Source organism: Triticum aestivum, chromosome 4A (assembly GCF_018294505.1).
Source record: "Triticum aestivum cultivar Chinese Spring chromosome 4A, IWGSC CS RefSeq v2.1, whole genome shotgun sequence".
Taxonomy (NCBI): Eukaryota; Viridiplantae; Streptophyta; class Magnoliopsida; order Poales; family Poaceae; genus Triticum; species Triticum aestivum.
In genome coordinates this window covers 523,580,602-523,597,346 of record NC_057803.1, presented here as the reverse complement: position 1 = coordinate 523,597,346, position 16,745 = coordinate 523,580,602, and positions in this window count along the sequence as shown.

Sequence of the window (16,745 nt, the reverse complement as noted above, 5' to 3'; positions counted from 1 at the left end):
ATGAATTATGGTTTGGCAAGAAACCTGACAAGTCGTTTCTTAAAGTTTGGGGATGTGGCGCTTATGTCAAGATGCTTCAACCTGATAAGCTCGAACGAAAAGCGAAAAAGTGTGTCTTCATAGGATACCATAAAGTGACCATTCAATATACCTTCTAACACAGAGCCGAGGGCAAGATCTTTGTTGCCAAGAATGAGTCCTTTCTAGAGAAGTAGTTTCTCTCGAAAGGAGTGAGTGGGAGAAAGTAGAGCTTGCTGAGATAATCATACATTCACTTGAATTGGAGAGTAGCACATTACAAAAAGAAGTTCTTGTGATGCCTACACCAGCTGGAGAGGAAGCTAATGATAATGATGTTGCAGCTGAATACTACGAGGAGTGACTTACATAGGGTTTCGTTCCTCCACTCGACATGCTTACATGTAGTGTTGATAGAGATTACTAGGACGTATACCTTAGATTTCCTTTCGTTTCTGCTTGTTATGAACTGTATTTGCTTATTGTAAGACTATGAATTTTACTAGCCTATGGCTAGGGTCTGTAAGACTATTTGCTTTTTGGATCATGTGATGTAATAAAGGACACATTTGTGTATGATACAATATCGTTACCGTGTATGCTGATGATTCGATCTAGGGGTTGGCATAGAAACACACGAAGACCATATGCCTGAAAAGGTGGGTCGTCATAATGCACTTAGTTGAGCCTAGTACAATTAGGATTTGTGCTTGAAAAGTATCCTCTTAGTTTATTTCTACATTAGGATAAAGCCGAATCCATATAAGTTTTTAAAACGCCTATTCAAACCCCCTCTAGGCAACATCGTGGTCCTTTCACCCGGCCAAACTCTATCTTCTCCCTTTGCACATGGATGAATATATATCTTGTAACTTTCCTCCTTCTTCACCTTCTTGGCAGAAAAAATGCCCATCCAAGTGGCGGACATTTTTCTTGTTGCGCCTTCACGTGCCACCTTCTTTTTCTCCCACTTGTTTCTCATCACTTGCCAATTTCTATTATGCACGGTTGCTTGCATATGTCCACCCCATCATCATCTTCTTCCTCCTCATCCAATCAAATTGATTGAGCGGAGCTAGATCTATCATTTTCCTTCATCTTCTTTGTGTCATTTTCAATATCCTTGAGGATGGCCTACTACTTGGGTTTCCCTTTCAATTTCATCTAACAATGTGAAAAGGCGGATGCCTTCTTCTCCACTTGATGGTACAATGTCGCCACCTAAGTTGCATGGATTTGAACACCGATGCCACTTTGGTTCCGGCCAATAACTTGTTTAAGATAACCAACAAATTTTCTCAAAACCTCTTAGATGAGTGACCATCTGTGTTGTCAAGAGCATGAGACACGGTTGGTAACAATTGGGTGTCGTTTCACATAGTGTTTTTGCTCATGTTAAAGTTTGTGAAGTTTTCCCAATAATTCTCGACTTTTTGCTCGGTTCCACATATTGGGTCCATGCTTGTGCTACACCAACTTTTACACTACAAAACAACTTCAAATTGTGTGAGTGCCAGACTTCTAGGCTTAATTACTTTCACATAAACTTTCTTCTTCATTTTAGTGCGTGATGTTTGCCCAAATTCAAACACCAAGGAATTGGTATCCTCCATGGTAAATTGCAAAGACTCTTGACCATCATATATCATGTCATGCAATATTTGTTCCTACAATATGTGTCGTTGTTTAACTACTGTCCTACAAGTTTGATCCGTGCAATAAAAGAATTAAGTAATGCAAATAGGAAAGGGGACACGATTCTACTAGGTCTTAGTCAGGTGTTTCGTCGACCAACTTGTGGGCATGCCCGGAGCCGATATTGCCCGAGGTCGCTCGATGCATCTGGAGCTATGACGAGTCAACTATCGTGGACGCGTCGGGATGGATTGCGAGAAGCTCAAATCTGGGATGCCTGTCCACTAGGAGGGTGGAACAGAGTTGGGCTCCACCGACAAGTTGTTTGTCCTCGCGGCCACGACCTCCGGATTCGTGGCTATCGCGGCAAGTCAATGTCCTCAGCCGTGAGCATGAAGGGTTGTAAGTGCATCTAGTGCCACCCCTAGTTGGTTTTGGAGTATTGACGACAAACCTGGTTGAGGGACTAATGTGTTTGTGAGAATTGCAGGATAACACAGGTAGTAGTCCCTCATTGATTTAGTTTACTTACCGGAGACGACCCCTAAAAATGTATGAAGACATTGAAGACAAAGGTGGTATGTGAAGATATTCACATTGAAGACTATGACAAGAGAAGACATCGCGTGAAGACTATGGAGCCCGAAGACTTAGTTGTTTCGTTGTTTCCTTTTCTTCTTTGTTGAGTCATAGGAACCACCATACTGTTAAGTTGGGTCCCAGTGAACAAAGTCAGAGTAACTGAAGTGATGCTTAACCAAAATCCTATGTCTTCGAGCGAAGACAATGAGAGCAAAACTTATCTAGAGCTGGATAAGTCAGCTTTACTTGTAGCCCAAGTAAAGTTGCCGCATGTGTTTGAAATCTGACTGTTGGAACACGTGTCAGTTCCTTAGTGACCTAGGGTCATTTCGGACAAATCAGGTCGGGTTGCCTAGTGGCTATAAATAGCCCACCCCCTACACCGTAAATTGGTGGCTGCTCAGAGTTAGTGCACAGCTTTTGTCGTTTGAGAGCAACCCACCTTGAAGCCGTTGAGAGAGAAATCCTTTCGAGGACAAAGCCCTAAACACCCAGAGCCAGAGAGTGTTAGGCGTCACTGAAGTCTTCCTGTCTGTGTGATCTGAAGACTTGTTACACTTGAGGACTGTGAATCCTCCAGCCGGTTAGGCGTCGCGTTCTGAGCATCCAAGATTCATTGTGGATCGCCGGTGAACAAAGTCTGTGAAGGTTTGGAAGTCTACTTTGAAGACTTACCAGAGTGATGGAGCGAGGACTGGGTGTCCTTAGCTCAAGGGGAATAAGGTGCAGACACGGTCTTCTGAGTTAAATCTCAGCCTCCCTAACCAGACGTACTGTTGTCACAACAACTAGAACTGGTCCAACAAATCATTGTCTTCAACAAGCAACTGGTTCTATCCTTCCCATCTCTTTATTTACAGTTGGTCCTTGTGAAGTCATTGCCTGTTTGCATTATCCATTTATCTTCACTGTGTGACTGTTTGTTCTAATTGGTTTCATACTATATTCCATCCTGATCCGTATTGCTTACCTGCTATTAGTCTTCGTGCTTTCACTTCATTGAATACTTGACTATGGCTTGTCTAGTGTAGTCTACCTTCCGCTGCATGGTTATAGGTTCATTTCTATTGTTTGTCTTCGAAACTCCCATGTTTTGAAGACTTTCATAAAAATCGCCTATTCACCCCGCCTCTAGTCGATAACTAGCACTTTCAATTGGTATCAGAGCAAGGTACTCCCTTGTTCTGTGTGATTCGGTTTAACCACCTGGAGTTTTAGCTATGTCAACTGCAGGGATAATCAAAGTCTCCGTTGCGTGCCCTGTCTTCAATGGAACTGAATATCACTACTAGAAGGATAAGATGCGCATGCATCTTGAAGCCATTGATGTTGACCTCTGGTATGTCGTCAAGAATGGCGTTCCCAAGGCTAGTGAAGGTGTCACCGCTACTGATGTCAAGAAGTTCGTTCAACTGGATTCCACTTCCAAGAACATCATATGTGGTCATCTGACCAAAGGGCAGTATGGCCGTGTGAGTGCTCTATAAACATCGAAGCTAGTCTGGGACTGGCTCTCCAAGGTCAATGAAGGCGTCTCAACCCAGAGAGATCAAAGGATTAGTGTCATTCGCAACCTCTTCAACAACTTCAAGAGAAACGACAATGAGAATATTCAACTCACGTTTGATCCCCTCACTGACATCACAAATGAGCTTCAAGCTCTCGGCGCTACTGAGATCACCAAGCATGAAATCGTCAAGACACTCCTGAGATCACTTGATAGCTCGTTTGACACCCTAGCCCTGATGATTCAAGAACGCCCTGACTTCAAGACACTCGATCCGTCTGACATACTTGAAAGGCTCAACACACATGAGTTTCAGCTTTTTGAGAAAAGAGATATCTATGGTCCCAACTATGGCCGAACTCATGCCTTGAAGGCAAAAGCTGTTTCCTCATCTAAAGAAGAATTTGACTGCAGTTCTGATGATCCTAAAGACATTGGAAAGGACCTTGCTATGCTTGTGAAGAAGTTCCAGAAATTCACCAAGAAGAAAGGCTTCAGAAAGTCTTCATGATCCAGCTCAAGGAATGATGAAGCTTCTAGTCATGACTAAAAGAAGAGAACATGCCACAAGTGCAAGAAACCTGGTCACTACATCTCTGAGTGTCCGTAGTGGGACAACGAGAACAAGAGGAAGAAGAAGAAGAAGAGCAAGGAACATGATTCTGACGACGAGAAGAAGAAGAAATACTCAAAGTCTTCTTCCAAGTCTTCCTCAAAGTCTTCATCACACAAGAAGAGATCATCTGGCAAGGCTTGTGTGTTTGTTGGCAAGGAAATGGATTCAGAGGAGGAGTCTGCTTCTGAGGAGGCGAAGGTGGAGTCTGAGGAGTAGTCCGACTCTCGCGTTGCAAGCCTGGCTACAGCCTACGTTGCCAAGTCCATCTTCAACATTGAAGACAATGACTTCATCACCGACGCCAATGTTAATGACAAGGACGACTCCGCTCCCACCTATTCCTTCATGGCACGCGGTGCCAAGATAAACTTGCCCAATAGTCACTATCAAACATCCAGTGAAGATGACTCTGATTGTGGTTCCAAACCCAGCTACAAAACACTTGCTAAAATTGCAACTGAACAACAAAAAGCTATGGAACATATTCAAAAACTGTTAGACAAGAGGGATGACCTGTTGGACACCGGAATGACTCGATCTCAGTCCTTAATTGAAGACATAAAAATATTCATGTTAAGTATGAGGAACTTGAAAGTCGTCATGAAACGCTCTCAACAACTCATGAAAAACTTTCCTATGATTATCTTCAAAGGAAGCAAGAACTTGAGAAATTGAGAGCGGTTCATGAAGATCTTCAAAAGGAAAACGAGTCACTTCGCACTGAATAGATCAGTTCCGCTCAGGAAGGATTTGAACTACCATGTCTTAAATGCCTTGAGCGTGATAACCCTACTTCTGTTGCCGAATGTTCTACTACTGCTACTGTTGCAGTATCTTCAACTTTTAATGTGGTAACTAACCCCTCTGCTGAGGATGCCACTGCTATTGCTACTGAAAATGCTAGGTTGAAGACATTGCTTGAAACAGGGATGTACAAAAGTCTCAAAGGGCATCAAACACTATGTGATGTCCTCAAAAGGCAGATTCTGAACCGAAAGCCTAGGAAAGAGGGTGTTGGGTTCGAAAGGAAAATGAATGTTGATCGCTCTTACTAGAAGCCTGAGCAGTACCCCAAAACCACATGGGTTGCTGCAAAGGAACCTTCAGTGGATCCATCCACCCTATCTGGCTTCACTTGTGCTAATCCTATTGTCATTGATGAATCCTTTGATGCAAACTATAAAGTGTTTAAGAATCACAATGGTGAAGTGTTTGCCAGGTATATTGGTACTAACTGCAGGAATGGATCACCTAAAAGTATGGGTGCCCAAAAGGTGTCTGGAGAATCTTCTTATGAATGTCGTCATGACACCACAAGGGAAGAAGACAAACCCCAGACCACATGCTTCATATGGTCCAAAGGCTTCATACAGACAGAGGACTCACCCGAGTCGCACTAACACAAATGTTTTGCAGGGAAATCATACCCAGGCCTATGAATATGAGCGTGTTTCATCAAACCGCCATGTTCATAAGACCAAGAACTACTCTGCTTATTCCTATGAGTATTATTCACCTCCTGCAAAACTATTTGCCAGGGCTTCAAAGCCAAAGTTCTCAGATGCTGCACTTAGACTCATTGCTTCGAAGCCACCCTTGAAGATGTGGGTGGCTAAGAAAGCTTAACTCTCTTTTGGAGGGAAAGGTCTCCAGCTGAAAATCAAATGCGTCTGAAGCTATTGAGGGGGACCTAAAACATCTTGTAGGGCGCAAGATCAAATGCCCAAATGGCCTTATTATGTATTTTGCTCCTGAGTCGCTTGCTATCTGTCCTATCAGTCCTAACCTCGATCTAAGCTTTCATAATACACTTGCACGTCAAATGTTTATGCTTCACAATGCTCTTCGTGAAGCCTATCCCCCTAACTGCACTGTAGGTTATGACACAAGCTGCTTTAGAATGGATTATTGATAGTGGATGTACTAATCACATGACTGACGAGTGAAGTCTTCTCATGGACTCAACCTTAGGTTCATCTGACAAAAGTCACATCACATTTGCTGATACTGGTAAAAGCAAGGTATTGGGTCTAGGTAGAGTTGCAATCTCAAAGGATCAGCACATGGATAAAGTAATGCTTGTTGAATCCCTTGGTTTCAACTTAATGTCTGTCTCAATGCTTTGCAATTTGAACATGATTGTGATATTTGGAAAGTATCGTTGCCTTGTTCTAATGGAATCTTACAAGTCTCTAGTCTTTGAAGGGTGCCGAAAAGATGATTTGTACATGGTAGATTTCTCAGCGGGACCACAGCTTGCCGTATGTCTTCTAGCAAAAGCTTCAGAGTACTGGCTTTGGCATCGGAGGCTAGGGCATGCCGGCATGAGGAACTTGCATACTCTTGCAAAGAAGAAGCACGTCATAGGCATCAAGGACGTCAAGTTCAAGAAGGATCACTTATGCGGTGCCTGCGAAGCTGGAAAGATGACGAGGGCCAAGCATCCCTCAAAGACAATCATGACAACGACTCAACCCTTCGAACTGCTACACATGGACCTCTTCGGCCCTACTCACTACTCTACCCTTACTACTACTGCTTATCTCTATGGCTTCGTCATTGTTGATGATTATTCAAGATATACATGGGTACATATAATCCTCTACAAGACTGAAGTGCAGGATATCTTCAGACGCTTCGCCAATCGAGCCATGAACAACTATGGCGTCAAGATCAAGCACATCAGAAGTGACAATGGCACTGACTTCAAGAACACCGGCCTCGACACTTATCTTGATACATTGGGCATCACTCATGAGTTCTCAGCTTCGTACACGCCGCAGCAGAATGGCATCGGGGAACGCAAGAACAGAACACTCATTGAGATGGCTCAGATGATGCTTGATGAATACAAGACACCAAGAAAGTTCTGGCCTGAAGCTATTGATACTACATGCCATGTAATCAACCGTGTTTATCTTCACAAGCTTCTGAAGAAAACATCTTATGAACTCCTCACTGGTAAGAGGCCAAATGTCAGTTACTTCAGAGTATTTGGTGATAGGTGCTGGGTCAAGGATCCACATCATACTTCAAAATTTGCACCGAAAGCACATGAAGGTTTTATGCTTGGTTACGGAAAGGATTCGCACTCCTATAGAGTCTTCAACCTCTTTCACTATAAAGTGGTTGAAACTACGGATGTGCGGTTCGATGAGACTAACAGCTCGCAAAGAGAGCACCTGCCAAATGTGCTAGATGAAATTCCACCCAGTGAATCCATCAAGCTTATGGGAACTAGAGAAATCATACCGTCTAAAGTACAGCATGAAGAGGAACTTATCATTTCTGAACCTAATCAGCCTGAAGACAATCCTTCAAATGATGACAATGATCAGCAAGAGCAAAATCTTCGTCCAATTCATCCTTGTGTTGCAAATGAAGTACAGATTGAGAAAATAATTGATAGCATCAATGCACCCGGTCCACTCACTCGTTCAAGGGAAACACGGCTAGCAAATTTCTGTGGGCACTTTGCATTCGTCTCAATATCTGAACCCAAGAAGGTTGATGAAGCCTTCATGGAACCTGAATGGATTCAAGCTATGCAAGAAGAACTTCAATAGTTTGAGCTGAATAATGTATGGGAACTAGTCAAGCGTCCCGATCCTCGTAAACACAATATCATAGGCACTAAATGGATATATCGCAACAAGCAAGATGAGCATGGTCAAGTTGTCAAAAACAAGGCTCGTCTCGTTGCTCAAGGATACACTCAAGTTGAAAGAATTGACTTTGATGAAACATTTTCTCCTATGGCTAGGCTTGAAGCTATTCGCATACTGCTAGCCTATGCAAATCATTATAACATCCTTCTGTATCAAATGGATGTGAAGAGTACCTTTCTCAATGGCAAGATTGAAGAAGAAGTGTATGTTGCACAACCGCCTGGTTTTTAAGATCCAAAACATCCTGACATGGTTTACAAGCTCAACAAGGCACTGTATGGCCTCAAACAAGCCCCTCGTGCTTGGTATGACACACTCAAATACTTCCTGAAGAGCAAAGGCTTCAAACCTGGTTCCCTGGATCTCACACTCTTCACGAAGACATATGATGGTGAACTGTTTGTGTGCCAAATATATGTGGATGACATTATCTTCGGCTGCACTAATCAGAAATACAGCGATGAGTTTGGACACATGATGCAAGAGCAATATCAGATGTCCATGATGGGTGAGCTGAAGTTCTTCCTTGGTCTTCAAATACGGCAGCAACGCAACGGCATCTTCATATCTCAAGAGAAATACCTCAAAGATTGCCTGAAGAAGTTTGGAATGCAAGACTGCAAAGGTTATACGACGCCAATGCCAACCAAAAGTCATCTGGGTCCTGACGCCAATGGTAAAGAGTTTGATCAAAAGGTATACCACTCCATGATTGGTTCTTTGCTTTATTTATGTGCATCTAGGCCAGATATCATGCTTAGCGTTTGCATGTGTGCCCGACTCCAAGCGGCACGAGAGGAATCGCATCACTTAGCTGTGAAGCGAATTCTTCGATATTTGGCTTACACCCCAACACTAGGATTATGGTATCCAAAGGGCTCAGAGTTTGATCTAGTTGGATTCTCGGATGCTGATTATGCTAGTGACAAGGTGGATCGCAAGTCTACATCAGGCACATGTCACTTTCTGGGACGATCACTTGTGTGTTGGTCTTCAAAGAAGCAGAACTGTGTATCTCTCTCCACTGCTGAATCTGAATACATTGCTGTTGGATCTTGCTGTGCTCAGCTTCTATGGATGAAGCAAACACTCAAAGACTATGGCATTCATCTGAAGCAAGTGCCACTCTACTGCGACAATGAAAGCGCCATCATGATTGCCAACAACCCAGTTTAGCACTCAAAGACAAAGCACATTTAGATCTGTCATCACTTTCTCAGAGATCATGTCATGAAGGAAGATATTGATATCATTCACGTCAACACTGAAGAGCAACTGGCAGATATCTTCACAAAGCCCTTGGATGAGAAAAGGTTTTGCAAGTTGCGGTGTGAGCTAAATACCTTGGAATCCTCAAATGGCCTGTGATGAGGCACACATCCTAACCCTTATGCATGATTGATCACTTAGATGTGCAACACATGAACTAACATATATCTTCAATTAATGAAGACTTACACTCTGAGCGTGAATACATTAACGCGGAATTTGAGTTCGGAGCACCACGACAATTGTGCGCCGTGTCTGGGTCTAATACTTCATATATGGTGGGTAAAGCCACCACCAAACTTTTGTTTGGAGTGTTTTCTGTTGGCGTTACATTTGCTATGTCTTCACATTTGGTTTGTCTTCAAATTTCAACATGCCCTCATGTTTATCTTCACTATTGAGTTAGTCTTATTCGGATATATTCATATACTAGCATTCTGTCCTCTATAGCATTCACTTATAGCTACGTCTTCTCGTTTTGAATTTTTTGAACTAAGTGAATGTGATCGGAACCTAACCTTTCTATGCTCACATCTCAAATCTATCTATTCAAATCATATGCATTCTATTGAAACTATCGAATGTCTTCTCTGCGTCCTTGTCAGCAGAAGATACAGAGACAAACATTAAATCTGTTTTAAATGCTCAATCCTTTTTGCCTGAAACCCGGAGAAGCAGGAACGACCACCCGACAATCTAGGCATGCGTGGGAACATGGAACAACCTCCAATGTGTTGCATGTTCGCCACATGTCCTTCAGATGTGAACCGCCAGGGGCACCTGCGTAATAACGTTGCGCTGTCCCTTTCCTTATAAATACACGCCACACCCCAGTCATTATCTCTTCTTCCACTTCTCCTTCTCACACAAACCCTAGCGTTACCGCTAGCTCTCGACGAGGTCGGCGACGAAGCGCTTAACTGCCGCGACCTCACCGACGCCGTCCTCACGCCGGCTGCGGGCATCGTCTTCTCCGCCGTCGCCATAGGTGTCCTCCGTCGCCAAGTTAGCGCACAGAAGATCGAACTGCTCGGCCTCATCTCCTACTCTGTCTAGCAGTTCCTCGAGTGGTAAATAAAAACTCTTTTTACAGTCCTTTTTGATCCGATAGATTCATCTTTTTCAACCACAAGTGGTTTCTGTCCCAACAAATTGAATCTATCCTTTTCTGCATCTCATAACATGCCTAGTATGTTCATTATGCTTCACAAAGTAATTAGATTCCTCGCTTCTACTTATTCGTGGATTCGTACAAATCTGGAACCAACTCTCTACATATGAGTGAATGTCTTCGCACTATGAGGTCAATGTCTTCTAAACTGATTTATCTTCAAAATCTTCTGAGAATGCATATGACCTCTTCCCCTTCCCTCGCATCTCTAATGCTGTCACAGGTACATGTCTGTGGGAGAATCCCTTGGTTCTCATACTCTGCATTCATTTGCAGAGTTCTTACAGCGTCACATCAATTCTCCCGAAGCTAATTCTTGTCTGACTAGCAGAAGGAAGCCTTTGCACGTTCTGAAGCCTTTTAGTCTGAACTTCATGGCAACAGAAAAATCTGTCAGGAAGGGCGGCAGACAGCGCCGTGAAAACACTGCCAAGGACCTGCCATCGGATCTCTATGATCTATACAAGTTAGATCCAGAAGAGACCTATGGGGAACGCAAGAACCGAATCCAATGGATTCGAAGACATTGGGCAGAGGAATGGTTCAAGTATAGATTTGTCACTGACGAATATGCTGAAAAGAATGCCATCAAGGGCCCCTGGGGAGATATTATATACAAAGGTCTTCAGCCCAACTCGAAGTCCGAAGCTATTGCTCAAGGCTTCTACCCCTGCATGATCCGTAGACCTCAGCCTGCTAATGCCGACCCATCCTCTCTGTTATGGTGTCGTGGGGACAATCTCTTTAAGCGCAACTTCCAGTTTGCCAAAACTTCTGCCGAAGAGAACAAGTCACTAGGGTTAGACTTCAACCCCGGTCCCTCTGCTCCTCGTGCTGACGGCACACGCGATGTTGAGCCCAATATTTTTTGCCCTTCTACAACCTTGAAGGTCTCATCACTCACATTCAGGTTCAAGGGGCAACCGTGGATCACTCTGCAGATGATGCTGGTTCTGACGAAGCGCCTGCACCACCGAAGCCTGTGAAGCAAAAGAAACCAAAGGCTTCAAAGCCCTCCTCCGCACCAAAGGTCTCGCGGGAAAAGCCTCTGGCCACTGCACCTCCTGAAGACAGTGTGCAGTCTGAAGATCTCTCTCGCATCTCCAAGTCGGACAAGATGAAGAAGCCCATGCAACCAACTGGTCAAGCATTGACCCCTGCTGTCGTTCTGATGTAACAGCCCCAAAATTGGGTTACAAATTTTGGTGCTGTTATTCCTTCCTGGCACTCATCTTCAAAATTTTCTCCTGAGTTTTCTGGATGACTCTGAGAAATTTTGTCATTTCCAACCTTTCGAAACTCTGTTCATGTCTTTTTCAGTGGGCCAGCCCTCATTTGCATCAGCTCAAATCCTTTCAAACCCTAATTCCAAATTTTTGGAATTTGGATATGCCCTTTGTGCTTACAAAGGAGCCATCATTTTCCTTGATCTGTTGATCCTCCCAATTGTTCCCAGAGGTCACCCTATCTTTCTGAACTTTGGATATGCAAAAATATTGCCAAGTCCCATGCAATATTTTTGAATTATGATTTATTCCTTCTCTTGCCTTTCTGAGGGATAAAATCAAAAGGCATAGCTAGCCATCTCCTAAATTCATGAGGATTGGTGGATTTGATACTTATGCCTAATCCAAGCTCTGGTAAGTATATTGGCCATAATTAAATAAGGAAAAATTGCCTTTTCCTATTTAATGCCAATATTGCATTTCTGCCAATTTCCAAAGGAACTACTATTTTTATAGCAGAGAAAATCCCCACATAAATTGTGGAGCTTGTCCTTGCTATATAATCACTAGTTCCATCCTCATATCATGTTCCTCAGTTCAAAAATTTGGCACATGATCCAATGCAAGTTTCTACCTTCTCTGTGATTTTGCAAAGGAAGTGCTTTATTCCTAATTCCAATGGAGCTGCAATTTGGCAGGGTGATTAACGTGGATAAATAAACGAAGGATGCCAAATATGAGCTCAATCCATTCAACCTAGCTCCCTGTACAATTTTTCAAAGTTTCTGACCAGAATACAAATCTGTGAAGGAAGTGCCTTCATAGAGCTTCCAAATGGGATGACACTTTTCCATACTCTCAAGTATCGCAAATCATTAGCTTCCACCCAAATTCAGTTCATTTCATTGAAATATGTGAGCACAGGAGCAAATTTTGATTTCTGTCCAATTTTTCAGTTTGTGTAGCAAGTATATTTTATATTGCTCCATTATGGCTGAAAATATTCTCAAGTCTTCTCATATCCTTATAACCGATCTCCTCAAGATTTGGCCTCATTTGATCTAGCCAATTGCCCTGAGGATTTTTCTGAAGTTTTTGGACAGAAATGATAGCTGTGAAGGAAGTACCATTTTGGTGAGTCCATTTGCTATGAACTTTTTACAGCATCATTATATGTCCAAATCATCAAGATTTCCCAATTTTTAGCCTAATCCATCACTCCGAGTGAGTGCTTCATCATGATTCAGTTTCTGGGTTAGATTTGGTGGTTGTGCAGCAACTATGGTAAATAGTTGTCCAAATTACCTCAAAATTTACCAGGACCGTAGTCCTTTCTACCATAAGCCTCCCAAACAACCATTTTACCTTTTACCCTCTCTGGTTTAATCTCTAGAGTGTGGTAAAGTTTGCAGCAGTAAACTTGTGGAGCTTGTTTTACTCAGCTCCATTTCTCTCTACCCGATCCTTTACCATAGTAACACTTCACTCTGGAAGGACTACGCGGTAGACATGATATTACATCAGTAAAAACTCTAGAGCGCGCCATGCCAGTGGTGACTACGAGGGCAGCCAGCCAAAATGGTGGTCTAGCCACTGTTCTCGTCAGCAGCGCTGCTCCGACCGTCTCTGGCCTTGCCATTAATGTCCTACAGTTCCCCCTCGCCGTCGCCTTCCCCCTGGACCTCTGGCCCCCTTCGTTTTCTTCTCCGGCAACCATGCCAACGCTTGAACAGTGCGTGCCCGTTGGCTCATCCTCTTCCTCGCCGGTGTCCGCTTCCTCCTCTTGTCCTCGAGCCTTGCTCGTCTCCGCGAGCCTCTGGCGCTCGTCCTCACCCTCCTCATCGCCTTCCCGTATGCCCCGTGACTACTGCAGCCGGCAGAGCCGTGGCCGGACTCGCTCGGCGATGACCGGCTCGATGCTCCCCGCCTCGGCCTACTTATAGCCCGCCCGCGACCCTCCCCAAGCAAGCCAGCTCTCTCAAACCCCTCCCCCCCCCTCCTGCCAGAACACTCCAGTGCCCGTGCCCAACCAAATCCCTCGCCGGACCGCTCGGATTTCTGGCGAGCCCATCGCTCGGCCTCCGCGCCAAACCCCTCCCTCCAGCCGTCCCCTGCCCCGTCCAAGCCCTCCACTAGATACGCCACTCTCCGGTGGCCCTTCCCCACCCCTCGCCCGTCCGTGTCCCCCACCGGAGCCCCGTGTCCACCGGAGGCTGAAGCCCCTCTCCACCGCGGGCCGGGTGGCTCCCTCACCAGTGCTCGTTGCCAGCAACGGAGACTACCCCGGGGTGCGCCTCCTCCTCCTGAACCCGTGGGTAGGTCGCCCGTCGCCTGCCGTGGCTGGACGCGCTGGCGAGCGCCGTCGGGGCTGGCGTTCCCCCTTGGCCAGGCGTGCGTCGAGCGGCAGGAGGAAGAAGCCAGGCTAGGCGGGGCCCTCCTCGCACGGCCCCGCCTGTCAGCGACCGACGGGCCTGGTCCAGTGCTACCGTGGATAAGTGGTGATGCCCCCGCCGCGCAGCCGCTTTCCGTACGCGAAAGCGTATTTCAGGAAGTGCGCTTTCAGTCGCCGAAAGCGTAGTCTTCCTCTTCTTCGGGCCAGATGCACTTTCCTCTCTGGAAAGCATATTTCTGAGAAAGACGCGGTCTGTTTTTCTGCCAGGGCCCAGTTTGTAATGATTTTCTTTACTGATAGGCCCCTGGTAGTTAAACAGTCATATATTTTTACCCGTAGCTCCGAATCAGGTGATTCCAAAGCCCACGTCTTCGTTTCGTCGAGCCCGTCTTGTTGATGTCATGTTCATAATATTTTCACCCAGTGAAAATGACCATTTTGCCCTTGCCCGTAAACAGCCCCCTCTGAGAGAGAACTGTTTCCGGCAATTCTTTCCGCAATCGTTTCCCACTTCTTCCCGGAGTATTTGTCGACCCCCAGGCAAGCCAACCTCTTATCATGAGCCCCGAACTTGCATCTTGACTTTGCTTGCACTTTGTGTGTGTAGTTGAAGTTGTTTCATATCGTTTTCATCTGCAGTTATTCCTTTGTGCCTGTCATGCATGCTTGCGTTTTCATGATATCTTTTGCCATGCTAATTAAAATGTTGTTATTGATAATGCCATGTCACTAATATACTTCATGTGCATGTCATCATCATAAAATGTTATGAGGATTGTAATGCACCGTCGATATGCTATTACTTGGTATTGTCATGTTCTTTATGCTATAGTTGTGCACTTGAGAAGTTCGATATTTTGCCATGCATTTGTATGCTACATGCTCATTGTTGCATTCATGTTAAATATGCTCATGATGATGGAGAAGTTATTAAAATGACTTAATAATAACAAACCTCCTCCGTCATCGATGGGATCAAGGCATAGTGTCGCCAAATCGAACTTTTTCAGTGCAGCCACATTTGCCTTTCCGGGAAGGCCTTAATGCGAGCTAGTGGCGTGCCTCTCACCAGTGCCTCCCACTAGGGAAGGTTACGGGCATGCTTACCCTGATCAGGTAGGTAGACATAACCTTGTGTACCCGTTATTAAATTTTTGGTACCGGTCCCCGTGAGGGACGTTTTGGCCACGACGATGGTCGGAGTGTCTTTGATTGACACAGGGCCAATTGGGAGTGTGTCGGAGTGGCCGGGAGAGTGTCATGGCTGTAGGTCTATTTCGTCGGAATGCAGTTGGTCCACCCGAATGGGATGATGAGGCCATGGGTTCCGGGGTGTGGGTACAGTGTGCTACCTCTGCAGAGTGTATATTAAGTCTATCGATAGCAACAGTTCGTAGTAGGTCCCACTATCAGGTCTTGGTCGAAATTGAGGATAAACCTGAAATAATTAAGTTGGTAAATAAATATGTGATAACGGGAATATGGTGACTTGGACTATGAGATAGTCATGAGAAGTCACGACGATGTTTTGATATGATCATAAGACGAGGTCTCGGTGAGTGCTGGAGACCAAGTGTTGGTCGTGGTTGTGATTGCCGGAAAGAACACCGTTCGGTTGAGAGGCAACCCGTTGGTAAGAGAGTCCGCGGGACTCGGTGTACAAGTTGAGTTGCACTGCATGAGTAATATGTTGCATTTAAAAACCAAGGCAGAACAAAAGATGATTGTATAAGGTTAACATGCTATGTCTGCAATTGAATATTATTGGTAGTTTATTTTCAGCATAATTTCATGATGCTATGCCATGCTTTGATTGATATGTTAATTTATGCCATGATTGAGATGATATGATATGTTTTGCCTTTGCCATGTTAGAAGCATGATCTGATATGCCATGTTATTGTCATGTTAGTAGATGCTATGATTTTTGTTCATGCTTAGTTGATCTTTATCATGCCATGTTTAGTAATTGATATGAGATAGGATGTTGCATGCGCTCGGTTCTTTCTTTGTCTTCTGCTTGTTTGGATGCTATATATTTGGTTGTCTTGCAAGTATATTCAATGTACTGACCTGGCGTGTCATGCCAGTTTTGTAGGTCGTACCCGTATTGTTCGCTTGATCCGTCGTGCTAGGCCGTAACCTTGCCAGTCATGTGAGTTGTGGAGCCTAGCCAGAGTTGTTATGCAGCCAAATCAAGACTTCTGCCGCCATTTTTAATAGACTTCCGCTGCCATTTAAATAGTCGTAGGGCTATGCCAGATGATTGTATTCATCAATGATTTAAGCATATGCACATGTATTTGATGAATATTAATGTACCTGGAATGCTGTATTATGGACATGTCGTGCGTTAGGTGTTATCCTGGGCTGACATACGAAGGCTCCCTGCTCCATGTGGATCAGGGTGCCATAGGCACGGTATTAGAGCAGCCAGGCTGGCATAGGTTATCCTAGTCTTAGATTACCGCTACCAGTAAACCGTAATTACCTAAGGGATTTGACTCAACCCTGGCATCCGGCATGGCCACTGTTAATCCACAGGTGGCGCAGTCGGGACCGACATGTCCTCACCCCACTGTCCCCGCCTAGTTATCCATGGAGCAAGTAGCAGCCACATCCTTTCTGGTCGGCCGCACCGCTTGCCCTTCGCTATTAAGG